A 14,715-nucleotide genomic window follows, 5' to 3' on the forward strand; every position below is an offset into this window, starting at 1 on the left:
TAGAGGGCGCAGGATTGCTTCTCAGGTGATATCTCGACCGGAGATCTCTTCCATCTCGTGAACCGGGGTCTCTGGGGTTAACGTCAGAGTCATTGTCCTGTCTTTCACAGACACGTTCCGTGTTATCAGGTGCAGGATCACTCAGCCGGTACTCCAGCTCTTCATTCCCCTCAGCCCCATCCATCTCTGTTGTTAAGGGGCCATGTCCTGGACTGGCACTGGGGACTTCTGATGAAGCTTGGAATCTCTTAAACCAAGATACATTCCGCGCCACTTGTTCAGGGCCTCTTTTTGCCACAACCATGGATCCTTGACGGCGATGGGGGGCGTGACCAAGATGGCGGCGAGTGCGGTCGCTTGAATTAGAGCTCCGCACGCGGCCTACAATTATCCTGTAATCCCTCCATCCCCAGGCGTTAAAAATCCCCAGACCCGCATGCTTTATGCTTAATAATATCCCGAGACCCCGGAAACCTGACCCAACCGACGCAGCGGCTCGCCCGGGGCCCGGACGGAGATGAGACACGGACGCACACCGAGCACGGAGCCAAACGGTCCAGGGGTCGCAGCGGCTGTGCCCTGCGCGTAGGTACGGAGGGACGCCAACGAGGCGGGCGGGGACGGCGGAGAGCTGCGGATGCACCCTTGCATGAATTGACCATTGTGAGGACGCATGCCGCAGGCGCACAATCTGACGGACAGCTTAAGACTCCGGATGGACAACTGGGCCCGATCGCTGAGCACGCGCATGGCGGCGCAGCCCGATTGCGATCCAGTCACGATCGTGGAAGGAGCCGCGGCGCGGAACAGATGAAGACCGAACTTTTTGGGAACTGCTACTCAATTACACCGAACGCTTGCACGCTGAAGAGAGACCCGGCCGATGGGGAGGTACGAAGACCGGCAAAAAATGAGGAGCGCTAGCCATTTCTTACACGAAACATACATCGGAGTTCAGAGGGGAACTCAAACTATGCTGTGCCCTTTTGAAGGAGTGACTCGGGAGGGCCCAGAAGTCAAGCAATATGGGGGTCATTCCGACCCTGGCGGTTGACTACCGCCAGGGCTGGGGACCGCGGATGCACCGCCAACAGGCTGGCGGTGCATCCATGGGCATTCTGACCGCGGCGGTACAGCCGTGGTCAGAAACGCGAAACCGGCGGTGTCCCGCTGGTTTCCCGCTGCCCTGGGGAATCCGACCCCCTTACCGCCAGCCTGGTTCTGGCGGTTTTGACCGCCAGAACCTGGCTGGCGGTAACGGGTGTCGTGGGGCCCCCTAACAGGGCCCCACCAAGATTTTCAGTGTCTGCCAAGCAGACACTGAAAATCGCGATGGGTGCAACTGCACCCGTCGCACCCCTTCCACTCCGCCGGCTCCATTCGGAGCCGGCATCCTCATGGAAGGGGGTTTCCCGCTGGGCTGCCGGGCGGCCTTCTGGCGGTCGCCCGCCAGCCCAGCGGGAAACTCAGAATTACCGTGGCAGTCTTTTGACCGCGCAGCGGTATTCTGACGGCGGGACTTTGGCGGGCGGCCTCCGCCACCCGCCAAAGTCAGAATGACCGCCTATGTGAGTTAACCACCACACCCACCAACGAAATTGGGTTCAGTGACATTTTCTAGCTTTGCGTACAGTCCGGGAGCAATGCCGTCCTTTCTTTTTCTCTTTCCCTAACATAAAACGCACAAATACGGGTGCTGCAGCACGCAATCGCCAACTGCAAATATCCGGCACATCTCTCTTGCAGGGAGCAAAGTCAATTTTCTCCTAACGTAAAACGCACAGACATGGGCGCTGCAGCGCGCAATTGTCAACTGCACACATCCGGTGCATACCTCTTGCAGAACGCATCAAGCTCCCACCGATGGGCACACATCAAATCTCGCCTAATCGTATATAAAGAACCTCACAATTAAGGCATAACAAATGTCGTAACCGCACAAACTGGCCACCTCAACCACAACGCAATACGAAGTGAGCTCAGAACAGGCGCCACTATGGTGAAACTGAAGCCGCCGAGGGGCCAATCAGAGACCAGACTTGGGGACCCGTCAATGATAGAGAGCTCAGATCCACTGCACAAAGTGACTGAAACGCTAGCTGCTCACTCTTTACAAATCGACAAGATACTGCAGGCAATATTAGAAACTAAAACATCCCTGGAAGGAAAGATAGATGCAATGGCAGTGGAAGTTACTATACTACGCACTGAACACCGGAAGCTAGCGGATAGAGTAACCACCGTCGAATCAACTCTAGAAACATCTCAACCTAATATAGAGGACATGAAAAACCGAATACAACAACAGGAATCTGAGATAATACAGCTCCAAAGACGCGCGGAGGAAGCGGAAGGCCGCTGACGCCGAAACAACATTAGATTCATGGGATTCCCAGAGCGAATCGAGCTCCCTAACGCAGAGTTATTTCTAGAATGCTGGCTAAAAGATCACATACTGAAACAGGAGGCCTCCCCTTTCCTGACGGTGGAGCGGGCACACCGGATCCCGGGCAGTCCTGCACGCCCAGGGGCACCCCCTCACCCATTAATAGCCAAACTGTTGAATTACCGTGACAGAGATCAAATCGTAAAGGGCTTTCGTGCGCTGGGACCCGTCGAAACTGAAAACGCAAAAATCACGGCCTACCCGGACTACACAGCGGAGGTCCAGCGCAGACGTGCCACTTTTACTAAAGCAAAACAGGTACTACGCGACAAAAACATTCCATACTCCCTCATGTACCCTGCTAGACTACGCGTAGTGGATGGCGACAAAACTCACATTTTCCCGTCCCCAGAGGATGTATGGACTTGGATCCACGCCAAGGGCCTAACAGACCCTACAGATGAACACACAGAGCAAAAGGAATGGCTGACACAAAAAAAGCGCAAGAAAAGGAAATTGAAACCCAGAACCGGATCAAGTCCTACTGAAAAACAAGCAGCGGACTGGCAAGCTCAAGCATTAAAGGACGTCAATAGGTTCTCGAACATTCGAATACAGCATAACCACGAATATGGCACCACGGACTCGGACTCGATGGAGACCCCGCAAAGCCTGCCTGCATCCCCACTAATCTTGGGACCGGTGTCACGCCGCGCACCGCAGACGACCTTTAAAAGGTGACACATAGATGCAGCAATCAACCTACTCCGGAAGTCATAAACAATATGTGCCCGCGACCTGCGTGCTCTCCGGCCTACGCGTGCCTGAAGGGAAGAAGACGACATCCGAATGGGCCGATTTTCGTAGCCACCTTGGAACATATACTACAGCAGCCCCCCAACCCAGATGGGTTCCCATATGGACACGAATCGGCCCGAAGCCACTCTCGCACCTGATGTGCATGGTTATCCACACTTTTCCTCATTTCCCCCTTTCTTCTATACTTCTCTCTCTCCTGACTCTCCAAGGTATGTACTAGTCACGCCACACTCGAGGGTTGGTCCGACTCGGTGGGGTGGGGGGGTGATGGGTGAGGGGACGCTGCGAATCCCACTTGACAATGCGCACCGCTTGCGATGCGTACACAAAACGCTTTAATGACATACAACATTGTAACCTGGAACATAAGGGATCTAGCTAATCCTACTAAAAGACGCAGAGTACATACATATCTCAGACGCCACAAGGTGCATATAGCCATACTACAGGAGACACATGCTACCACACAAGAATTAAAGGAAATTAACAAGAGCTGGGCGGGCACTGTCTATGGAACTAAAATATCCAAATATGCCAAGGGAGTACTGATCTGGGTCGCCTCAGGGGTCCTGACGCAGTCCAAGACACATATATAGACACAGATGGCAGATATGTCTGCCTCACTGGAGAGTTGGATGGTAGACAGCTAACCATAGCTGTTATATATGCCCCAAATTCGGGACAAGGGGAATTCCTGAGGGCCACGTCTGCACAGATCTCACAAGACCCGTCCATACCAATTATCTGGGGAGGAGACTTTAACAGCGTACTGGACATCTCTATGGACAGATCGCACCCGCCAATGATAAGCGCCCCTAGTAGGCGGGTATCTGAGATGCTAAGGTCCTGGATAATAGAACGAAGATTAGATGATGCATGGAGAAGTCTTCATCCCATTGATAGAGAGTACTCCTTTTACTCACCGGTACACAACCTCCACACACGGATAGATTTACTATTATGCTCGGCCATGTTAACACACTCAATACATAGCGCCAACTATCTGGCCAAAACCCTATCAGATCACTGCCCCCTAATTGTTACACTGAGATGGGGCAGTCAGCCATCACGAATGCCTACTTGGCGCTTACAACCCACCCTGTTGCGCGACCCGCCATTCCGGGAAGAATTAGCTGATACCATAAAGTCATATTTCACGATTAATAGTCGAACAGCCACAACACGTGCAATCGAGTGGGACGGAGACAAGGTGGTAGTCAGGGGCATGTGCATCGGGGCTGCAGGAGGTATTCGACGCACTCTACTCTCAGAACTACATGACACCGAAGAGAAATTGCGCAAGGCGGAATGCGATGCGGCCTTAAATGGTACTGCTAACAATAACACGATCACACTCAAAAAGCAATGGGGCGATATTGAAACCCGTCTACGAAAATTCGACTATCAATATCACACGGCGCGACTACACGCCCAGGGCGATAGATCAAGCCGCATGCTGGCCTGGTTAGCGAAAGGGACTCAGCGGCATACTCCCATAAACGCCATCCACCTAGATACTGGTGTGATAGTGAATACACAATCAGAAATATACGACGCATTTAAGCAGTATTATGAAAGGTTATATCAGGCAGAACCTCCTCCACTCGCACCACAACTAGAAGGCTTTTTCAGGACCTCCCACATAAATCATCTAACGACTGCACAAGCACTAGAGCTAGACAAACCCATCGAAAGTGACGACATAAAGCAAGCACTGCAACAGCTAGCCCACAATAAAGCCCCAGGGGGTGACGGACTACCGATCGAGTACTACCAGACTTTCTCATCACAAACGCTTACTCCATATCTGACTATGTTACAGGAGGCATATGAAACAGGTCATCTCTCAGACTCACAACGTGAAGCAACAATTGTAGTCCTTCATAAAAAGGGCAGTGACCCACTAGACGTACGCTCTTACCGACCCCAATCACTTTTAAACACGGACTGTAAAATATTAGGTAAGGTACTGTCAAACCGACTTCTCCCAATAATCTCCTCCCTGGTACACCCAGATCAATCCGGATTCATACCAGGTCACAGCACCTCTATCAACATCAGGAACCTATTGCGCTCGATAGCTGAAACTCCTGATACAGACTACTCTAGAGTGGTGGTCTCACTAGATGTCGAAAAAGCTTTCGACACGCTGGGATGGCCATATTTGATGGCAAAACTGTAGTTAATGGGATTTGGTAAAGCGTTCACACGCTGGATATCTATCCTATATTCAGACCCCATAGCAAGAGTAAAAACGGGCACTAACACCTCAGAAAAATTCAAGATCGGTAGAGGCACAAGCCAGGGATGCCCCCTATCACCACTTTTGTTTGCATTGGCCATAGAACCCCTTGCGGCTAAATTGCGTAATGAAGCCACAAGATGGGGCATACCGGACGGCATGGAACACCACATAGTCTCCTGATACGCAGACGATGCATTAATATACTTACGTAATCACTCAGAATCCCTACCTAACCTGCTACAATTATTGAACTCATTTGGAGACATATCCGGCCTACACGTTAACTGGGCTAAATCATGTCTATTACCCATGCGCCGATTACCCGACACACAGTCCCACATACTCACTGAGCATAACTTACAATGGACTTACAGCACTTTTAAATATTTAGGAGTGCACATATATCAATTACGAATCTGACCTTAAGGAGGGCAACTTAGACCGGACGATTAGATCAATAAAAGGACTGTTGCCCTTTTGGTGTGCACTACCACTATCACCTATGGGCAGAGTTGCATTAATTAAAATGATTATACTCCCTCGACTACTATATTTTTTCGCTGCCCTACCATTATGGCTCCCTAGCACTTTTTTCGCACAGCTGAACAAGCTGTTGATAGATTTGATATGGAGCACCGGACGTAAACGTGTGGCCTTAGCTAAGATCTGTCTACCACCGGACAGAGGCGGGATGGGTGTACCACAATTTGAACTTTACTATGCAGCTGCTCAGCTGCACTGGATCCTAATTTGGCTACAAGACCCTACTCATTCTGAAAGCCACACTGTGAGCACACAACTGGGTGGGTTAAACAAACTGGAATGGCTTATAGGGCGTGTGGCCCTCCCGCGGCACAGTAATATCCTGTTAAAAGTGGCTGAAAGGGTGTGGCGGCGCTATGTGAATAGGGGACCTGGTAAACCACCATACTCGCCTAAGACCCCATTACTCGCCATCCCAGGTGTGCATAGACTACATGGCCGTATGTGTCTCACCGACTGGGCCACCAAAGGCCTCCGGTCAGTTTGAGAATTATTCGCAGAGGGCCAATTTATCCCCTATGAGGTACTTGCGACGACGTACACCCTGGGACAGGGTGGTTTTATTATGTACGGCGCACTACAATCTTTAATACGTAACGCATGGGGACATGGCAGCAGGGAACCACAATCATCACCCATTCTGCACGAATTGCTTCTAGACACCGGTACACCAACACGAATCTCATGGATCCAATACGCGCTGCGAGCTAACCCAGAGAAAGTACAATCACAAGCCAAGAACAAATGGGAAAAAGCACTACACACACAATTTACAGCATCAACATGGTCCATGGCCCTCACATCCACATGCGAGGTATCGCGCAACGCACGTTTCAGATATACCCAGCTCAACTACCTACACCAGACATACCTGACTCCACACCGAATCCATCACATGTACCCCCAAGCTAGCCCTGATTGTCCAAGATGTGGTAATACGGAAGCTGATTTCTTACACATGACCTGGAACTGCCCACCACTACTCCGCGTATGGCAAGACATCACACAACAAACTGCGACATGGCTGGGAATACCCCTAGCACCCACCCCTGAGTCCTGCCTATTGGGTATCCAACACAAACGTAGCAAAGATAAACAAAAGCACAGATGTGCAGATCTAGCATTTGTTATCCTCAAATGACTCATCACCACGCAGTGGAAGTCACCTAGCGCCCCAGACTCCCGCCACTGGATAGCGGACGTACAGCGTTGGGTCAATGCAGAAATACAAGTATTGCATACATAACGCGACATAGGAGTGGTAGTCAAGCGTGCCGATATATGGGACTCCTTTGCGGATCAGCTACAGGAAAAAGATGACACACGATCTCCCTAGCATACTAGAACAACAATGATCCAAGACATCATAACCGACATATTTTTCATGTGCAACTACTTAGATCTGAAACTTAATTTGAACACACTTGATAAGCATATAAACACACACCCTAGATATACAGCTGCAAAGCTATATCCACAAAGGTACAATCCTCCTATGACAAACAAACCCTGCTTGAAATTCATACCTTACACCCTGTCCGCCTCTCGTGCGACCCCCCCACGGTAGCCTTATCCCCTACATAGGATCATCAAACATCAGACCCGCAGCCATTTATCAAGCAAATTATAATCTTCATACCCCTCTACTATCTATTCTATTTTCCCACTCTGCTCCTATCTCTTATAAGTATTCAGTTGTATGCGCTTTTGTTTATGTCATAAATGCAATAAAAAGATTCAACAAAAAAAAAATGGATCCTTGACGGCTGGTAACTAGCCACGGCTTATCTTCAAACGGCAGACGAAACTTGCTTCCGGGGAATCAGTCCTTTATGAGCACGGCGTCTCCTTCTTGTATATCCGAATGACGCGCTCTCCTACGCCTGCTTGCTTCATCATTTTAATTTTTCCTCTTGGCATATTCTTTTCTTTCATTTACTGGACTGGGCTTCCAGGACTCATGATGGGGTATGACATCGGTCACTATTCGCCCCATTGATAAATCACCAGGAGCTACTCCAGTGGTAGAGTGTGGCGTCATACGGTAATCACGGAGAAAAGAGTAAATAGCTCTCTCTATTGGTTCACTCTTAGCCATCGCAATCCGAACCACCTTGTTTAGTGTCCTCATAAATCTTTCGACTTCCCCATTGGCTTGAGGCCACCGAGGAGTTATCTTTCTGTGTTTAATGCCCAGTGACCGTAGGTATTCTCTGAACTCACTCCCCTGAAACTGCGGTCCGTTGTCAGTCTTTGCATCTCATGGGCTAGTAAAAGAAGTCAACATTTTTTCCATCTTTGAGATGACTTCTGACGCTGTCAAAGTTCGGACTATTTCTACCTCGGGGTACCGTGAGTAGTCATCAATCATGACCATCAGATGATCTCCATTAGGTAGATTCCCAAAGTCAAGGCTCGTTGACACCCACGGTTTATGGGGTCATTCCTCAGTCTCAATGGGGACTGGGGCGTTGGGAGTTCCCGTCGTTTGGCACCAATGGCATGACCGAATTAACTCCTCTACCCTTTCATCCATCTGTGGGAACCACACTTTTGTTCTCAACCTGTTCTTCGTTTTCACCATCCCTTGGTGGCCAGCGTGTGCTAGCTGAACGACTCTACTTTTGAGGCTGGATGGGATCACGAGCCTGTGATCTTGGAGGAGACATCCGTCTTCACTGACAGTTAGTTTTTGCCTCACCCGGTGTAGTCCTTCCATAACCATCCTCGACTCCGGGGTTAGGGACTGCCACTGTTTCGGTCCAGTGCGCCAGTCATTGTTCTGTATCGTTTGTATAGCTCTTTGGAGGTTGTCATCTGATTCCGTGGCTTGTCTTATTGTGTCCATTGTGATGGGTAATGGTCGTGATCTCTCTGCCACGCATTTGACATATTTCTCAGTCTCACGAGCTTCGCGTTCTTCTCGCTGAGTGGCAGGTCTGGAGTGCCTTGAGAGGTAATCTGCTGGGTTGTTTGATCCTGGGCGATATTCTACTCTACAATTGTATTCTTGCAATTGAAGCATCCACTTCTCAATGCGTGGCGGTGGTTTGGATGCTGTGCCTTGGAAGAGTGGTATTAAAGGTTTGTGATCTGTGGTGACAATAAACGCGTGTCCGTAGACGTATAGGTGGAAATGTTTACATCCCCAATGGATTGCAATTGCTTCTCGCTCAATCTGAGAATATCTTCTTTCCGTCTCAGTTAGTGAGCGTCTCGCAAATGCAACTGGGGCCCAGTCTTCCTCATTGACTTTTTGGAGGAGCACGGCTCCTAGCCCTTTTGGGCTGGCATCTGCTGCAATGGATGTTTCTCGCCGGGGATCAAAAATATTGTAGGATGGTGTCTTCTGACCACGCTTCCTTTGTTGCTTGGAAAGCACGTTCATGTTCAGGACCCCAAGACCATGTTGATGCTGCTTTCGTGAGGTCTCTCAACGGTTGAGTCAGTGACGTGAGGTTCTTTATAAAACGGCCACAGTAGTTCACCATACCCAGAAAGCTTCGGACTCCAGTTACGGTTGTTGGGGGTTTGGCATTTTTGATGTCTATCACCTTTTCCGGGTCAGGAGCAATGCCGCGTGACGATAAGGTGTATCCAAAATGTTTTATTGTTTCTTTGAGAAACTCACACTTCTCTCTATGGAGAGTGAGTCCCGACTCACGTATCTGTAGGAAAGTACCATCTTGCCTGGCATGTTACCCCCATATTTCACTGTATATATGTTGTTTTAGTTGTATGTGTCACTGGGACCCTGCCAGCCAGGGCCCCAGTGCTCATAAGTGTGCCCTGTATGTGTTACCTGTGTTATGACTAACTGTCTCACTGATGCTCTGCTATCCAGAACCTCAGTGGTTATGCTCTCTCATTTCTTTCCAAATTGTCACTAACAGGCTAGTGACCAATTTCACCAATTTACATTGGCATACTGGAACACCCTTATAATTCCCTAGTATATGGTACTGAGGCGCCCAGGGTATTGGGGTTCCAGGAGATCCCTATGGGCTGCACCATTTCTTGTGCCACCCATAGGGAGCTCTGACAATTCTTACACAGGCCTGCTACTGCAGCCTGAGTGAAATAACGTCCACGTTATTTCACAGCCATTTACCACTGCACTTAAGTAACTTATAAGTCACCTATATGTCTAACCTTTACCTGGTAAAGGTTGGGTGCTAAGTTACTTAGTGTGTGGGCACCCTGGCACTAGCCAAGGTGCTCCCACATTGTTCAGGGCAAATTCCCGGGACTTTGTGAGTGCGGGGACACCATTACACGCGTGCACTATACATATGTCACAACATATGTATAACGTCACAATGGTAACTCCGAACATGGCCATGTAACATGTCTAAGATCATGGAATTGTCACCCCAATGCCATTCTGGCATTGGGGAGACAATTCCATGATCCCCCGAGTCTCTAGCTCAGACCCGGGTACTGCCAAACTACCTTTCCCGGGGTTTCACTGCAGCTGCTGCTGCTGCCAAACCCTCAGACAGGTTTCTGCCCTCCTGGGGTCCAGCCAGGCTTGGCCCAGGAAGGCAGAACAAAGGACTTCCTCAGAGAGAGGGTGTTACACCCTCTCCCTTTGGAAAAAGGTGTCAGGGCTGGGGAGGAGTAGCCTCCCCCAGCCTCTGGAAATGCTTTGATGGGCACAGATGGTGCCCATCTCTGCATAAGCCAGTCTACACCGGTTCAGGGATCCCCCAGCCCTGCTCTGGCGCGAAACTTGACAAAGGAAAGGGGAGTGACCACCCCCCTGACTTGCACCTCCCCTGGGAGGTGTCCAGAGCTCCTCCAGTGTGCTCCAGACCTCTGCCATCTTGGAAACAGAGGTGCTGCTGGCACACTGGACTGCTCTGAGTGGCCAGTGCCAGCAGGTGACGTCAGAGACTCCTTCTGATAGGCTCTTCCAGGTGTTGCTAGCCTATCCTCTCTCCTAAGTAGCCAAACCTCCTTTTCTGGCTATTTAGGGTCTCTGCTTTGGGGAATTCTTTAGATAACGAATGCAAGAGCTCATCAGAGTTCCTCTGCATCTCTCTCTTCACCCTCTGCCAAGGAATCGACTGCTGACCGCGCTGGAAGCTTGCAAAACTGCAACAAAGTAGCAAAGACGACTACTGCGACCTTGTAACGCTGATCCGGCCGCCTTCTCGACTGTTTTCCTGGTGGTGCATGCTGTGGGGGTAGTCTGCCTCCTCTGTGCACTAGAAGCTCCGAAGAAATCTCCCGTGGGTCGACGGAATCTTCCCCCTGCAACTGCAGGCACCAAAGAACTGCATCACCGGTCCTCTGGGTCTCCTCTCAGCACGACGAGCGAGGTCCCTTGAACTCAGCAACTCTGTCCAAGTGACTCCCACAGTCCAGTGACTCTTCAGTCCAAGTTTGGTGGAGGTAAGTCCTTGCCTCCCCACGCTAGACTGCATTGCTGGGAACCACATGTTTTGCAGATACTCCGGCTCCTGTGCACTCTTCCAGGATTTCCTTTGTGCACAGCCAAGCCTGGGTCCCCGGCACTCTAACCTGCAGTGCACGACCTCCTGAGTTGTCCTCCGGCGTCGTGGGACCCTCCTTTGTGACTTCGGGTGAGCTCCGGTTCACTCCACTTCGTAGTGCCTGTTCCGGCACTTCTGCGGGTGCTGCTTGCTTCTGAGTGGGCTCTTTGTCTTGCTGGACGCCCCCTCTGTCTCCTCATGCAATTGGCAACATCCTGGTCCCTCCTGGGCCATAGCAGCATCCAAAAACCCTAACTGCGACCTTTGCAGCTAGCAAGGCTTGTTTGCGGTCTTTCTGCACAGAAACACCTCTGCACGACTCTTCACGGCGTGGGACATCTATCCTCCAAAGGGGAAGTTTCTAGCCCTTGTCGTTCTTGCAGAATCCACAGCTTCTACCATCCGGTGGCAGCTTCTTTGCACCCACAGCTGGCATTTCCTGGGCATCTGCCCACTCCCGACTTGATCGTGACTCTTGGACTTGGTCCCCTTGTTCCACAGGTACTCTCGTCAGGAAATCCATTGTTGTTGCATTGCTGGTGTTGGTCTTCCTTGCAGAATTCCCCTATCACGACTTCTGTGCTCTTTGGGGAACTTAGGTGCACTTTGCACCCACTTTTGAGGGTCTTGGGGTGGGCTATTTTTCTAACCCTCACTGTTTTCTTACAGCCCCAGCGACCCTCTACGAGGTCACATAGGTTTGGGGTCCATTCGTGGTTCGCATTCCACTTCTAGAGTATATGGTTTGTGTTGCCCCTATCTCTATGAGCCCCCATTACATTCTATTGTGACTATACATTGTTTGCACTGTTTTCTATTGCTATTACTGCATATTTTGGTATTGTGTACATATATCTTGTGTATATTTGCTATCCTCATACTGAGGGTACTCACTGAGATACTTTTGGCATATTGTCATAAAAATAAAGTACCTTTATTTTTAGTATATCTGTGTATTGTGTTTTCTTATGATATTGTGCATATGACACTAGTGGTACTGTAGGAGCTTCACTCGTCTACTAGTTCAGCCTAAGCTGCTCTGCTAAGCTACCTTTTCTATCAGCCTAAGCTGCTAGACACCCCTCTAAACTAATAAGGGATACCTGGGCCTGGTGCAAGGTGTAAGTACCCCTTGGTACTCACTACAAGCCAGTCCAGCCTCCTACAGTATCCACTGGAGAACTCTTTTGAGAATGTCGTGGTGTTCCTGGATGGTTTTTGCGAATACGAGGATGTCATCACTGACATTTATAACACCCTTCAAGTCTATCAGTAACTCTCTTATCGTGTTTTGGGAGACTTCGGCTGCGCTTGAAATTCCGAAGTTTAGCCTCTTATAGCGGCGGAGCCCAATATGGGTAGAGAATGTTGTGATATACCTGGACTCCTCTGCTAGGACTAGTTGGTGGTACCCTGATCTGAGGTCCAGTTTCGAGAACCATCTGGCTTCACTTAGTTCTCCGATTAGGTCATCGATGTTTGGTGTAATGTGTTGTTCTCTTTTTATGGCTACATTTGGCAGTCTCATATCAACACAGATCCTGACTTCTCCAGGTTGTTTGGGTTTTTTGGCTACTACAATCGGAGATACCCATGGTGTCGGGCCCTCCACCTTCTCTATGACTCCTGCAGATTCTAACTTGCATAGTTCCTTCTCCACTAGGGGGCGTAAGTGAAACGCTATCCTTCTGTGTCTTAAAGCTATGGGTTGAACTGATTTTTGATGTGCAGCGTGATTTTTTTGTTTCTCAGACACCCTATGCCTTCAAAAACGTGAGCGTAGGAGTCTAATATGTCACTCAGGGACTCCATGTAGATCTCAAAAGTGAAGGTGACGATGCCTAGGGCTTCTGCGGTGTGGCATCCTAGTAACGTTCGCTGTCCTTCTTCTGCTACATAGATGTAGGCTTCGATTTCTTGAGATCCGTGAGATACCATGGCACGAAACTTTCCTTTCATGGTCAGCGGTCGCACTTGACCATATGCAAATACTCTGACCTGTGTCGGTGTGAGAGGTGGAACTGGGTTCAACCTTTGGTACGTCGCTTGTGCCATGATGTTAATGGATGCTCCAGTGTCTATTATGACTTGCACCGGGCATCCAGATACCTGATTTTGACACTTGGGAAGTTTTGTTTGCCGACTTGTGGCCGTGCTGATGGTGAAAACTGAGTGGACTATTTGTACTCCTTCCTCATCGTCATCCATGTCACTGCCCCTGGGTTGTGTCTCTATAGCTGTGTTTACTGTGGTTTGAGTATTCATGCCCTTCGTCGTTCTACATACTTTGACAAAGTGATAAAATTTTCCACGCCCTACACATTTCTTTCCTTTGGCAGGGCAGTTGATAAGGGGGTGGTTTGTCCCTCCGCACCTTCCACACATTTTAGTCGATAGCGGTGTCTTTTGTGTCTTTGGCTTGTAGGCCGTTCCTATCACAGCTGCTACCTGCTCCATTTTTATTGGGTTCTGAAGAGCTGCTTCCATATGGGACGCTCTTGCCTTTGATATCTCTTTAGTTCTCCCCATTGTGAGAATGTCTTGTAAGGATCGCCCTGACTCTTCAAGGATCCGTTCTCGTAGCTTGGAAGACGCACAACCTTGTATAATTTGACCTCTGATTTCATAATTTTCATTGTGGAATGCGCATGTGGCCGCAAGCTCTTTCAGTCTTAAATAGAACATATCGATAGATTCATCAGCGGTCTGTCGAGCTTGTCGAAATATGAACCTTTCATAGTCCACACTGACCACGGGTGCAAAATGCGTTCGAAGCGCTGTAATAAGTGTGAGGTGCGTCTTTTGTTCTGCTTAGTTTATTGTTTTCGCTATGCAGTATATGTCTTTCCCTCCTAGGTGTACCACCACCGCTCGTTTTTGTTCATTATCAGTTTTTGTGGCTTCAAAGTAAAACATGAGGCGCTCTACCCATTCGTTCCATCGCGCTGCTTGTGTGGATGGGGCACCTTCCACTATGAATGGCTCAATGGGGGGCACTGTATTCATTTTGTATTACTTATTTTCCTGTCTCTCTCCCTATGGTGAAGTGTATACAAATTGAAACTCAACTTGCTGTTTCCTGTGCTGTTCTGTGTCCGCTCCTGTGCCTTTAAATATTGCTGTTGGGCGAAGCACACACAGCTTTGCACTTCATTCTGGATATATATATATATATTTGGGGTGGGGGGGGGCGGGCCTAAATTTGAGGGCCAGTGACCTTACCG

The 14,715-nt window shown here is 49.5% G+C and overlaps 1 long non-coding RNA gene across 1 annotated transcript in view; it reads right to left on the minus strand.

Annotated features, from left to right (window-relative positions):
* LOC138302084 (uncharacterized) overlaps positions 1–14,715 on the minus strand; it is a 78,038-nt gene that overhangs the window by 17,578 nt on the left and 45,745 nt on the right. The gene's annotated exons all lie outside the window — the stretch shown is intronic.

This window comes from Pleurodeles waltl, chromosome 6 (assembly GCF_031143425.1).
Source record: "Pleurodeles waltl isolate 20211129_DDA chromosome 6, aPleWal1.hap1.20221129, whole genome shotgun sequence".
NCBI classification, from domain to species: Eukaryota; Metazoa; Chordata; class Amphibia; order Caudata; family Salamandridae; genus Pleurodeles; species Pleurodeles waltl.